Consider the following 14,611-nt stretch of genomic DNA (forward strand, 5'->3'; position numbering starts at 1 on the left):
TAAAATATCAAGTTAACTCCATGTGGCTAACATTGTGGCAGGAGCAATGGGAGCCACAGCCTCATCCTAGATAAGGTAACTGTGAAGGGAATAGCATTAGTAAAACTTTACACTTGACTCCATTCATCTCTGCTGTTTTTGAGGGGACTGAACAGCTGACCCACCATTTGACCGACTGAATTGTAATTGGAAATACCTATCTCTGCTTAATTTTCTTTAGGGATATCTGTTCAAAAGTCTCATATTTGGCCCTAAATCTGAAGATAGTCAGGATAAAAATTCTGCATTTAAATATCGCAGGTATTCCATACAAGTAGAATAAATTTGTACCTAAATTAAGATAATTCTTAATTCAGAATCCTGAATAGCTTAGACCTCATTCTCGCTGCCTGCCACATTGGTGCAAAAAGGATTGTAAAATGCTGCTACCAGGATTCCCTTGGATTCTACTGAGTATCTCTCTATATATATCTACTCCACACAGGCATGAATGACTACAAAAACAAAAGGCAAGAATAACTCTGAAGAATTAGTTTAGTTATTACCTACAAGTATTATTCCTGCTGCAATTCTTGTATTCTTCAGAAATTACTCAGTTTGTACATATGCTTATACTTACATAGCTGATAGAAACATAGGAAAGAAAAGCTTTGTTTATTGTAATGAAGCTAATTTTGAAGCAGAATCATAAGGCAGAAGTCCTGCTTCTAGCACATATCAGTGACACAACTTGCCATGTTTCACATGTTCATCCACATACAGTAAAGGTCTCAGAGCTTTATGTCTAAAGCAATCATAGAATGTCTCAAGTTGGAAGGGACCCATAAAGATCATCAAGTTCAGCTCCCTGCTCCTCACAGGGCTACCTAAAACTAGACCATATGACTAAGAATGTCATCCAAACACTCCTTGAACTCTGATATCGCTCCTCTCTCTGCTTCACAGCTGTCTTGGTTTTGTGTGAACTAGTATTTTTATTTCCTTCCAGGTCAATGCAGAAACAACTCAAAACCCACTGCTTACATTCTAATCTAATGGCAGCTGTTTTCATGCAGACTGGCTGCCAGCCAGCCTCCTGATGGATTCTTCTGTGGTTTGTATGAACAGAGGTCACAGAGTGAAGTCCTGGGGAACACAACATACTTCAATACATGTTTAATAACATAGCCCCAAAATAACTGAGCAAGCATTTCTCTTTCAATGGTCCGCCAAGACTGTAAAGGTAAGTTGGCCTCAATATAAATTCTGAGGTTCTAACTGGAATGGTCTAGGTTTAGATTTTCCTCAATTTAGGGAGCTATTCTGAACTTGTGATCCTTGTGTCTGTTAGTACTAACATCCCTGTTAGTCTCCTGAAGTATATGGAAAATATTCTTCAACTGTCTGATGATTACAGTGTTTTTTAACAATGCTCTCTCTTGCTGCTTCTTTCCTGATTTAATCTTTTTACCCCAAAATGTCTTTCTGAAGGATGCAGGATGAACAATGGAAACATCATTCAATCCAGCTTGCATACAAAAATTATTTGACTTTGTACCACTGACATTTTAACAGGTTGATGTCACTACAATGAATGAATTCCATCCAACAGTTGGACCCTAGCCACAGAAAAGTGTTATGAAAATGAATGATATAGCATATGTCATTCATATATCAGGGTAGAGAGAATAATTGTTTTCCACTTTACAGAATGCCCAAGTCTAATCGGGTAACATGAGACTTCCTATTCCAGGAAGGACATCAGACTATAAGGAGATTTTCAGTGCATGAGAGAACTAGACAACATGGTCAAAACAGGCCATTTATCCCCATCTATAAGTTTCTAAGACGTATGCTTATAAGAATATTCTCTCTCCATAAATACCATCACCCTGCTTTTCACACAAACTTAGGAAGCCAAGCATTGCCTTGATTACACAAACACAGAATCCACCAGCTTTGTTTCCTTGATTAGCTGAGGTTAGTGAGAACACAAGGATAAACTAGGTTAAAACTAAGCCTTAAAAATTATGTCAGACTCCATCCTTATGCATAAAAAAGCATAAGGAGTAAACTACTTCTTGGGAAATTATTAGCATAATATATGCTTTCAAAAATACATTTGAAATGGGTATGTTTATTATTTTCTACAGCTGGATTTTACAGACTTGAATAGTATATAAACCCGCTAAATATTGTCAGGTTTGGTCTACTTTCTAAAGTTTGGGGTCATTCCATTCTACCACACCTGAGCCATTTAAAATATACATACTATATCATTATGCTTGGCCATTCTTGTATCAGTGAATTATTTACAAGTAAGATGATTGTAAAGACCAAATTATGGGCAGAAGAATAGGTAAGTCATCTGAGTTGCATACAAACACTACTTTATATACTGAATTTATGCAACATATCTCTTCATCCTTATAGCCACACACTGGAGGATTAGAGGAGAGATGCCTGGTGTTTGCTTACTATACAAAGAACTCAACTGTGTCATCTGAAGGAACTGCTTAAGCTTCACTGGTGAAACAAATGAAATAATGTTACATCAGAAGGCTAAAACATTCAAGCAGTCGAAATTCTGGGGGGGGTTTGGTTGTTTGTGATTTTTTAAACTGGGAAAAAAATGTTCATGCTTGATGATCCTAAATATCTTCTATCTCTTTGCAGTGAAATCACCCAAAGATATAAATAAACTATTCTAAATAAAGTTCAGACTGACTGCAGCATTAGATATGTCTACTAATGTATGTGACAGTCAACCAAAATAAATTAACCTCCAATAGAAGTCATTTTCATAAAATTAATTATTCCAATGTCAGCTAAAAGAGACAGGTGCACTCTCACTGTTCCTCCACCTAGACTTTTCAATCAACTTCTCAAATAGGCTGCAGTTAGAAAACCTTAAGAATAGATCTATATTTGAAGATTTTATTTCATTGCTTTTTGTAGGCTGTGAGTTTAACTGTGGGGGTTTTGGTTTCATTTGGGTTTTTTTGAGTAAACGAAAAGATTTAACAAGAAAAATAAAGGATTACTGAGCAATTTATATATAGTACAATTTGCTATAAAAATGTAAGAGGAAGCTCAATGACAGAATGAACATGAAGCCTCATGGAACTGAGATACTGGCAAGCACCCATTGCTCACCTCAGGGATTTGCCTTTTGCCACTTCAGAAAATTTGCCCAAATTTAGTTGCTGTAAATCTTTGAAAAATGAGCTTGTATAGCTCACTGGAGACTGGTTTTAGCTGCCAATGCCTGCAAGATTCAATCCACATCGAGAATAGAATAGTTCAGTTGGAAGGAACCTACAACGATCATCTAGTCCAACTGACACATTAAACAGACGACAGTCAGACCTAATTGGACTTCCCAACACAGTTGCAGCTCTTGGCTGCTGTGAACTGTCTGCTTCTAAGTTCAGGCATAAATGCTTATTCAGAGCTTGCATGGGAATTTCTCCAAATCAAGTTACTGTGCTATCCAGACATACTCTAAGCAAGTATGACCACTCCACTGTAGTGAATGGAGCATGAAGCCCACAGGGAAAAAAAACCCAGCAGGCATGTAGCAGAAGTCTGTATTTTGTAAAGCGTGGAGCAAACATATGGATAACTATTAATTATAGAGAAGCAGGTCACAGTTTCATAGTTAAGATGGAGCTGTATTTGTAAAAAGGATTCCAACTGCTTCCTACATCTAAAAAAAAAGGTGAATTCTAAAACAAGTTTGTAAACCAACTTGTTATTTTCTGAGGCAAAGCTGATTAAAAACCGAGTTACACATTAAAATGTAACTTAGACTGTACAGGCCTGCTGCCAAACTGCAGGTAAAGCTCCAAACATTTTTTTAGAGAGGAATTTGAAATATAGTGTCCAGCATTATAAATCTCAGCATTAATAACAGTGCAGATCAGACCCAAATGAAATCCAAACGTGTTAAGACCTGGACGTGTGTTATTAAGGCATCAAATCAGTCTCAGCTGTGTTGCTGTGGCAGTGATGGAATGCTGTAGGAGACAGCCCAGAACCATATGCAAGTACCTGAGCTGGTGCCAACCCAAGCTAAAACAACCACATGAAGCAATGTAGCACTGGGGGAGACCATTTTAGGTCCTCTGGTACTTTTGGTTCCAGAGTTTTCCTGGCCTTTCCTGCTGTTCTGGGGGGTCTCTGTTCCTCACTCAATTTCATGCTGCAGGCATGCCCTGAAGTGGAAGAAAGTACGTTCGAAAAAGAGTACGCTTAAAATTCAGATTTAAACTGGTGCTACAAACATATTTTAATTGTAATTATGTCTTAATGCAGAGGTGGTTTGTTATTTTTGCTAGGGTGACAATGTTATTTTTTTGCTTTGCAGCAAATTGGTTTGCTGCATACCACTCTGAAGTAGGCTGCAAAACTCTAGATATATTTTTCTCTTTGTTGGAATTCTTAAGTTTCACTGAATGGCATTGCTGACAGACTATTCAATCCTCTAACTCTGCTTCCATGCCTCATAGATCAATGTAAGTCCAACTATATTAATGTAATTTTCGAGGTATGTAATTCTTGGTTTTGGAATACATATTACATTTTCCTGACATAAATATGTACCTTTGTGTGTATTTTAATGATGCTAATATGTATTCTCAAACTTATTTCCTTCCCGGCTTAGTGTTTTGTATGGGGGGTAACAAAACCTGCTTGATTAACATAATGACAGTTTGCAAGCAATAGCTATAAGCTGGTTGTGAAGAGGTTTGGCCTAACAGTAATTTGTGTATAGTAACATATATTAAACATATGGGTAGGGAAAAACCATAATGCTCTAGGCAAGGCTTTGCTATAGAATAAAGATCCATCTCCTTCTGCACAGAAATACAATAGTTTCCTAACATCACAACATTCCAAGAGAGAATTGGAGCATATACTATTCAACTTTACAAAACTGTTGAATTGTGCACTTGAGACAGTAAACATGGACAGCATGATAGGCAAACTTGTTATTCCAGCAAAATTATTTTGTGTTGATATTCTGTGTCCATGATACATCCAAATTGCTGCCCTGGGGCAAGACCCCAGTCAAATCAAGCTGTCAGGTTTAACATAGATATTCTATGAAAATGTCTTTAATAAATAAATTAAAGATCATGACTACTTTCGAAGTAGGCTATTCACTATTTTACAGGAAGTTCAGGCATGTTTTCCTCTCTAAAATAGCAGGCTGCCATCACATATTTAGAGAGTTAGTTTCACCATCAGCAGGATAAACAAAACAATGTTCCCCATCCCCTTTAAATCCCTTTCCTGTCTAAGTCTTAACAAATTAAAGGCAGAATGAACTAGTTGTACTGTCAGCATACTAGATGGAGTATGAGCCCTGTCAATCTGTTGGACTAAACTGCTCTGTTCAGACCTCAGAATACAGCTTCAGATGTACTTCATGCACCTGCTTGCTTTATTACTTTGAGAATAAAAAAAAGTTTTGAGGAGCTGAATATCTAACTTAGCAAAGCATAAATGGTAGGCCACAAAAATATTATTTCCTTATTTTAAAGCATTTACATACTCTGAAGTCATTTGCATCCCAAAGGATTAAAATTATTTTAAAGAAATAACCTCTCAGCTTCTTGAAGTGTTGGAGTCTGCTGTTGCTCTGCCTAAGCTGATACAACTGACTCAGAAATAGTATGTTATTTACAAAAATAATATTTTTATTTCTTGGTTGCTATAATTTTGAAGCAAACAGATATATAGCTGTATTGTATTTCTTCAGGCACCCAAAGGGGAACAAAGAAGTCTGTATGTAAGAACTTCCCAACACTAGGTATTTTGGGTTTATTGTTTTTATAGGTGGGAAAATACAGACAGCAAAAAGCAGTAAAGTTTGTTATCTAAAGCAAAATGTGAAGTCAGCTTCCCAAAACACTTGCCTTTCTCAGAGAAATAAGGAAATCTGAGCAATAGCCTGCCACATCCTGTTGGTTCAATGGACAGCAATGGCACAGAGCTTTCAGTCATTTGCATGTTGTTATGGGAACTACAAAATTAGAGATCCGACAATTGCAGGTATCAGTAAAAAAAATGCTATTTTTCTCCAAATTCATTTTGGTTGGTCACTCTTCTCAACACTAAAAATCAATAGGTACTTGATATGGAAGTCACATCCTTTCCATGCACTGCAAACCATGGCTTATATTTGATAATAAAGACTAATATAAAACCTATTTCCTCTTCTGTGTGATACTGTCAAAACATTTTAATTCTAGGCTTGAACACAGCTTGCTAAATAACCTGCATTTGTTTTTTCTTGCTCTGATATTAGAATAGTCTGTGTCAAAATGACAATCAAGCAATTAAGTCATTACTCAACATCAGTAAGATTGCAAGAATCAGATCCTTAATATGTCTATTTGAGGCATGAATTTGAATGAAGGGGAATAAAAGAAGCAACAGTTCAACAGAACTGCTGAACGCATACTTAACTTTAAACTTGTTCTTAATTACTATCTGGCAGATAGGCCACCAAAAATATAAGCAAGTTGTCTTCTGCAGCAATATCAAGTTTACAAATGAGTGCCCTATACAAATCAAATTACAGCAAGAGGCAGTCATAGTAAAATACAGGCAATACAGAGTTTAATTAAAGCAAGTCTCTAATGATGTCATAAGTAAACCACAGTTGTGCTTCATAAATAGCAATTACTCCAGAACTGCAGAATTATTAATTTAATCCTATTTATCTGCTCCTCAGTATAAAGCTTTCCTGTTTAAGTTGTGCATTGTAGTCCGTGATTTTAACCAGCACAAACATAATAGGGCTAATATAGCTGAGTGTCAATATATAATAAGGTTTTATCTGTGACATTTGTATTGAAGGAAGATTGCACCTGAAGAATAACAAATTGTTACCTTATGAACAGTTGTCAAGGGGTTCCTATTAAACACAAAATCTAAACCGAAGACTATATTCACAAAAGTGTCATAGTCATTGCAGTGCTCATCTCAAGCTTTAATTTTCAGAAACCAGCAGAATTCCATAACTGCATGCTAGGTGCTTTATTTATACAATGCTTAGCAGAAAATCAAGCACCTCAACATGAATTTGTGAACAGCCAAGAAGCTGAGGGGGTAACCACCAAAGCTAGCCAGCTGAAAATATTTTAGAAAGATGCATGTCTTCAATTTAATTTCTTTCCATGTTTCAGATGTTTAATTACATATTCCAGAATATGCTTATCAGTTTAGGATTGATAGTCTACAATATTTGCCAAGCTTAACTGCCATTCCTTTTAAAAAAGGGAACAGATGCCCCTGCTTTTCTTTTGGAAGAATGAAGTCTTGTAAAAATTTGTCACTGCAATGCAACAGGAGTAGATCAACAAAATGAAAACAACTGTTGCTGAGGACCCAACATCTATGCACTTTTCACAGGGATTTACTTCAGACTTGTTCTTGTCTGATCCAATGAATTGAACACTTGAGCATCTCTTTCTGTTTAGTTTTACCTGAAAAATCCAGTTCATACAAAGACTACTCCATAGCACAAACCAAAACACACTAAATATGGACATCTGGTAGATTCACTTCAAAAGCCTGCTCCTGCTTCAAGTTAAAATGCTACTGGACATAGATGCTGATGCCACCACTAATTAATGGGTGAAGCATCTACAGAAGGGCTAACCTAAAGAAATCGAAAGCACTTGAATTTTTAGGGATGGCATTTTAATTTGCTGTTGAAGCTGCACAACTTTATAAGAAAGGATCAACTATGTCAGGGAGAAAGAGAGGGCAAAAAGGAGCATGACTCTGCAACTTTGTTCTAGAATTTGGCACAAATTTAGGAAATGTGAATTCTGAACACTGTTTCAATGAATGTTTGTGGATTTCATTCAAAGGATATTTAAATGTAAGAAGCAGCCTTTGGGGGTTTGAAATTGCCCTTTGTCAGAGGAGTCAGTAAAAGAAAGATCCTGATCAATATCAAGTGTGCCTACTTGTAGGCATATGTAAAAAGATGACCTTAAAATGTCTTGCAGATCTTACTGTTGAAACCTCACGCACCTTAAGTGAAAGTTTCAAAGAACGTACTTCTGAACTGGAGCATCCGAGCTCTGCCCAAATTCCTTTTAGGCATTCCTTGGGGGGACTTGGGACAAAAACATATAGCTACAATGTACGTAAGCAGGAAAACAAGTTAATGTAGAATTTATTAGCTTAAAGGCCTACAAATATCTGAAGCTACACTCTTTAGCTACTTCATGTGTGTGCATATTTGTATCCTTTTTTAGCTGCATGACTTCTTATAAAGTAATGGAGCATGAACTGCCTTTTCATCACACCGTTTTTACGCTGGTGAGACTCCACTGAATTTTGCGAAATTCTGTTGGCAAACAAAATGGGGTATAAGGTCCACAGGGTAAAATCCTGGGCCAGCTGGTTTGAACAAGTTTTCTAGAACTCAGAGTTTTCCAGTTGAAACCCCTATAAATTGCATGAGAGAACTTAAATTCAATCATATATGAAAAATAGATAGAGGCCACTTTCTTCTACTTTAGCCACACTGTAAATACAGAGTAACTGATTTCACTAGGGATGAGTTGTAGAAGGAACAACTCAAAGCACACAGAAGAAAGAATTCTTATTAATTGCTATTACCCTCAAAACAGTCTTGATTCCAAATATTAAAATACCCTGAGACACATCTATGGATGAAACTTGCTGACGGTCTATATGTGTGTGAACATGTATACAAGCTTTACACTTTGTTAATTTTGTGTCTAATTAATGCAAAACTCGCAAACCCATATTTTATAATTAAAGTTATACGGCATTAGAAGCACACTGTGAAGACACTTCACAAATATGTCCAATTCCATCTGCAAAGAATGACAGACTATAAACACCACATTAAGTAATTTGAAAACTGTTTGGAAAAAACCTCAAACCTTAATTACAGAGTTCACATTATTTAAATTGCTCATGCCAGTCTTAAAAAAAAAAACCCACACCAACAAATACCAATCCAAAACAAAAAAAACCACAAACCCCTCAAAACTCTCCAATAGAAATTATTGACCCATTCTTGTAAAGCTAATCTAAGAAATACAATTTGTCTTGAGGCTTTTCTTAAGAAAGTAATAATTTAAAACTGTGCCAGTCTCCAATAAGTAAGGCTCTAAGACAGTTTTCATCCATTGATGAATTCTTCCTAATATGTTCCCTGAGGTACAGTTTTCCTAAATCTATTAGACATTTACAGTCTTTCAGGATGTGCTGCCTGAGATGCTCTATCACACTGTATTAACTTGACAAGGTAATGCAGCACTTATTTTCATAGAAAGAACTATGTTTGACCTTGGAACTACTAACAACAGTTTATTACCCCTAACCTTACTAGGGGGACATTCTGACATACAAAGCACAGAAGATGCATGTAGAAAGTTACAGCGGGGGTATTCAGACCAAGATCCCAGATCTACTAAAAAACATAATATTGTTTCTACCTAATACCCAGTTCTCCAAAGAAAGGTAAAACAAAACAAAAGCATTCCATAATGATCTAACCATTTGTAACACACAGTTAACAGAATAAAAAACAACTCCCATTTGTTGCTTAATCTCTTCTCTAAGCTGTCCCTATCAGCATGGAATGATGGTGCTAACTCCTCTTGCCATCAAAAATGATCTTGAACCCTAGATACAATTATTCTTTTTATAGTATACACTCTCACGTTTGTGGTGATAAAAGAAACTCCAGGCTCTCCTCCCTTATTCTGCAACAGCCTCTGGGAGAGTACCTTGAGTATTATTGCATGGATAAAAAGATCACAGCTACTCTGAGAGTACAGTTGTAAACCCTCCCATGCAACAGATTTTGTGAGTTTATGCACCACAGTAAGTTTCCGGGAATAAGTTATTTGTGCATTAATCTTCATCTTAATAACCCCTTTGCTCCAAATAAATTATCTATACTTAGCTGTGTCATAAGATGATATACTGCAATGTGCTAGAAGGAAAGCTTCTCTTTCTCAGAATTACTCTCCCCTTAAAGGTTTATCAGGGAGCCAATGAAAAGTATAACTAGTTAGTACAGGAGTATGAAACAAGAGGGGTTTTTTACCCTTTTGATGTTTTGCTAGGGACACATTTATGTATATTACTTAAAAACATATATTAAAGTAACTAAAAATAGAATAACCTAAAATGCTTTGCAGCTGTAAAATTCTATATTTCTAGTATTTTAAGCAGAAATTTGAGATGCATTATTCTTTCTTTCTTTCTTCAGAGTTTTTAAAATCACCTATGTTACAGCATTTTTTAGGAACCCTTGTAATGAGTTTTTGCTAAAATAATGAACACTAAGTGACTGTAGACACCCCCCGCCCCAACTTGCAGAGAGATCAAACAGTACTGGTAAGCAAGGCACAACGTCTCCAACCATAGCACCAAGTTCTGCTCTAAGTGACATTCACTGAAACTAGGGGTGTCTGCTTAAATTAAACCCTGCAGAGAGATTTACCTGCTGGAAGTTAAGTGTGTCAGTATTACTGCTGCAATACAAATTTGTCCCTTGCCTGAAGTTGAGTATATGTACTAAGTCCTTGTAGTATTCAGGTTTTATTGTGGATTTATATCATTATGACAAAGGGCAGAATTTGCCTTAATATTATTTAGAACACATGTATATAGTGAAACTAGAAAGGCCACAGCTATGAAAGCTTTTCTTGATCTGTTGCAGCACCCTGAGACTTCAAACATCCATAGCAGGATTCAGACTTCATCCAGGTATCCAAATGATTAAAGCTATTCATCTTGTAAAAAATTAATTATGACCGAATGAAAGAACTCTCTGAACATATGGTTTTGAGATTTGCCAACATCGAAGGCCAATTTATTTTTTTGTTAATCTATGTTTGTAAGATGTCTGAGACATTGTGTAGATCTCTTTTTGAAAGGCTGAAGTTAAGAGTTGAAAAAGAAAAAGCAAGATGCAAGCATTATTCAAAGAATGCCACAAACCAAAGCTTCTCTTGTCAAATAAGAGAAATATGGGGACCTCAAGCTAACTTCTTTTGCAAGACATTTTACAGACAAATTTAACCAGAAATTTATTTAAATGTAGAAGTCCTTCCTTGCTGGCTTTATTCTTGTCCCCAGAGAATCCATCTTTGTTTTCTCTTGACAAAATTCTCACAATTTGGAACTTTTCAGTGTCTTTGTTTTCTTTGGGTGCTACTGTGATGAACAAAGATCACTGGATTCAGGTGAAACAGAACAATCAACCACTATGCAATAGCAGCTGCTTTTCCTGTCTTCTCCCTGAAACTAATGGGCTAAGCTCCCATTGATAAGGTCAGAATTTTACTTCAGCTTGTGAGGTAGTGGCTTACCTAAAATCTGATAAAGCAATGTTGGTATATATTTCAAACTAACTTTTAAAGCTAAAAAATGTACACAAACTTTTCTTTTTTTATGAGTTGGAAAACTAACACAACTATTAATTTTGTTGGGAAACAATACAGAACATTAGAAAGATATCTAATTAGAAAGCGAAAAGATTCTATTTACAGGTTATTTTCTAAATAAGCAACAATGTCTTCTACAGATAGGAAAGCCTTTGCATTGCTAGGTCAAGTATTTAAAGACCAGTTACCAGCTGGAATGGTCTAAGTGGACAGATCAGGAAAGCTAAGCTGGTAAACACTGAAAATAAATTGAACAAGTTAAACTCAATGTAGATTATTTATTTCAGATGTTAAAATTCCTTAATTCTGAACCTCAGCATACTAGAGTTCACATTACTCAGGAATGATGGCATCCATAAAGAGGTTTATCATCCTTCAACTTACGTTCCCCAATTTCACACTTTCAGTTGCCTCAGCTGAGGTTTTTCTAAGTGTCACCATACAGATGCAAATTCAATGTTGACAACCCCTACTCTTATTTGTAGTTTCAAATAAGTTAGTAGCACTTTTCAACTGTGGGTTTTCCCCCTCCCCCCAAGCATGCTTTTCCTGACAGATTAAAGATCTATCAGAATATCATTCTCCGGGAAGGATCCTGAATAATATCAGACAAAAAAATAGATCTGACAAGCTTCCGTCATACACAGACTTCTTCCACACACCTTTCAACCAGATGATTTTCTGAAGTTTCAGTTTATCATTCTAATCTAAAAGGTTGAACATCAGATAACGTGCTTTTTTTTTTATTTTAAAAAAAACATAATCATGCAAGACATTATAGCCAAATGACAGTGCTGAAGTCAAAGTGTATTAAATCAAACAATGGGAGATTATCTGTCAATCTTGCAATCTCATCAAAAGCACCAACATGCTTGTTCAATATCTGCTTTCCATAAAAATCGTATCAGTCAGCACTGGTTGTTAATTTTGTTACTACTGTTTCCGTCTTTACCAGCCTTTCAGTGCATGATGTCTGATCTTCTATTAACATGTCTGGGATTATTTGTGGCATCATGTTTAATCTTAAAATAGTTACACAACATTGGGTTTTCTTTTCACGCTTCTGGAACTTCTAATGGCAGTTCAAGATTTGTTAAAAAGAACTTTGATAGTTTACAGAACTAGTACATCCAGGCATTGTATTATATTATATTCTATTATCCAAACATCATAAACTTGAAGATATTATGCATTTTTCTTTGTGACTCTTATAAAGTATTAGTTTTGACTAATGAAGAAATACATTGCTATTTCTCACCAAACACAGAAGAAAAATACACAGAGTTGTGTCCATAAGGGGTAGTGTATGCACTGCCTTCCTTTGATCTGTTAGTCCTAGTTATTAACAGTTAGGGTTTTATAGGTTTTTAAGTTTATAAACTTCTTCATAATTTAGTTCGGTTGTGAGTAAATGAACCCAAGTTACAACTCAATATTGAAGTTTCACCCTTATCTACTTAAATTTTGTCCTTGTGAGGGGACTTTAAAAGTTCCTTTATAAGATTGTCTTAAAGAGCAATAATATACATTCTGAACAGAACTAAGAAGCCCTCAGTCTAACCTTACATAGTGTCTGATCTGGAATCTACTATAGTTCTGGGGAAAAAACAGAAGACATGAATTTCCATAGTTTTTTCACCTTACCAGTGTAAACCAGAAGTAACATAAAAAGTAAAGTAAAAGTACTATCTGTAGAGTTGCAGCAGTTCAACTAACACACTAGCTCAGAATTAAGTTATATTTCTTAGTACCAATCCAGGCTGGGGTGAGCCTTACTTTATTTCACTTTTAAGGCAACACGAGTCCAGCCCTGATTACTGACTGCTTTACATAGCATGTCATCCCACCTCGTCGTCTGTACTGAGCTGGTCCCAAAGGAAGGTCATATTATAGTAACCCTGCAATACTTAAAAACCGATTATATGCATACAAATTCAGAAATGAGATCAGATTTAAATATTAATGTGAAGGTTTACAGGGGTTTTTTACAGTATGTTCATTTAAAAAGCCAAAAACCTGTAGCATTGTTGTACTGCAACTGCCACTCAGTTTAAATTTCATGAAGTTCTCCATATCTTGCTAAACTCATTATTAAAACAAAAATCTGCAATCTTTTGCGGTCCCCAATCCCTGCAGTAGTATAATCACATGTAAGTGTAAACCAGCTACAAGAGTTAGATCATATTACAACTCACTAACAATTATTTTAAAAGTGTATTTACATTCATCCCATATAAGCACAGTGGGTTTTTTCCATTAGTGTGAATTATTTGCATTGGAAGTGTTGATTCATGAAACTTAGGTTTCATCAAACTTGACCTATGCGAAATGCATGCATCTGATGTAGTTCTCTGAACTATTGATTTTTCTGCATCCATCTGTCTCACACTCACTTTGTTCTGAGTACTCTCTGAAGAATAATGCTGGCATCTGTTTTAAGTATAAGCATTCTAAATTACCACATCGATACATATTACAGAGTAGTTGGGAAAAATCAGTGGTTTTATGTAAATAACCACAAAGCTTTGCTACTTTCTTTAAAACATAAATCTATTTAATAAAGATTGTTATATTTTACTTTTTATTTTATTTTTACACCTCAGCTTAATTTTCTCTTCAGCTACTGCAGTCAATGCTATCATCATATTCTGCTGCTGTTTAAATTTACCATCGGTGTGACTTTCTTTGTTGTGGGTGTTTTTTTCAAGGAATATGCATTTCATAATGTGTTTACTATTGAAAGGTGAGACTTTGAATCTGAATCAAGTAAAAAGACCTTAGTGCACATTTAAATATATTTTCACAACTTTCCTGAAAATGGTGCAAGAGTGTCACCAAAGTGGATCACTTACAAAATATTTCAGATTAGCCTTTTAAAATAACATTTAATTACTATGGAAATTAAGATAAAATTTCTGTAATTAGTATGCATTCTTCCCTTCTGAGCACAGAATAGCAATAATAACCTTGAGCTAAAGCTACAAGAATGATAAAATGTACTGTCTGTGTCCACAGCCTGGATTTCTATGAAATTAATTTCTGTTGGTAGCATCATGGTAAGAGACCTGTGAAGAAGAAAGCTCTTCAGTGTTAATCTGGACCCTTGTCCTATCTTGAACAGATTCAAAGATATAATATAATTGCTTTTGATCTTAAAAAAATATAAGCTCATA

The sequence above is a fragment of the Falco naumanni genome, chromosome 4, assembly GCF_017639655.2.
Source record: "Falco naumanni isolate bFalNau1 chromosome 4, bFalNau1.pat, whole genome shotgun sequence".
In the NCBI taxonomy this organism is placed as follows: Eukaryota; Metazoa; Chordata; class Aves; order Falconiformes; family Falconidae; genus Falco; species Falco naumanni.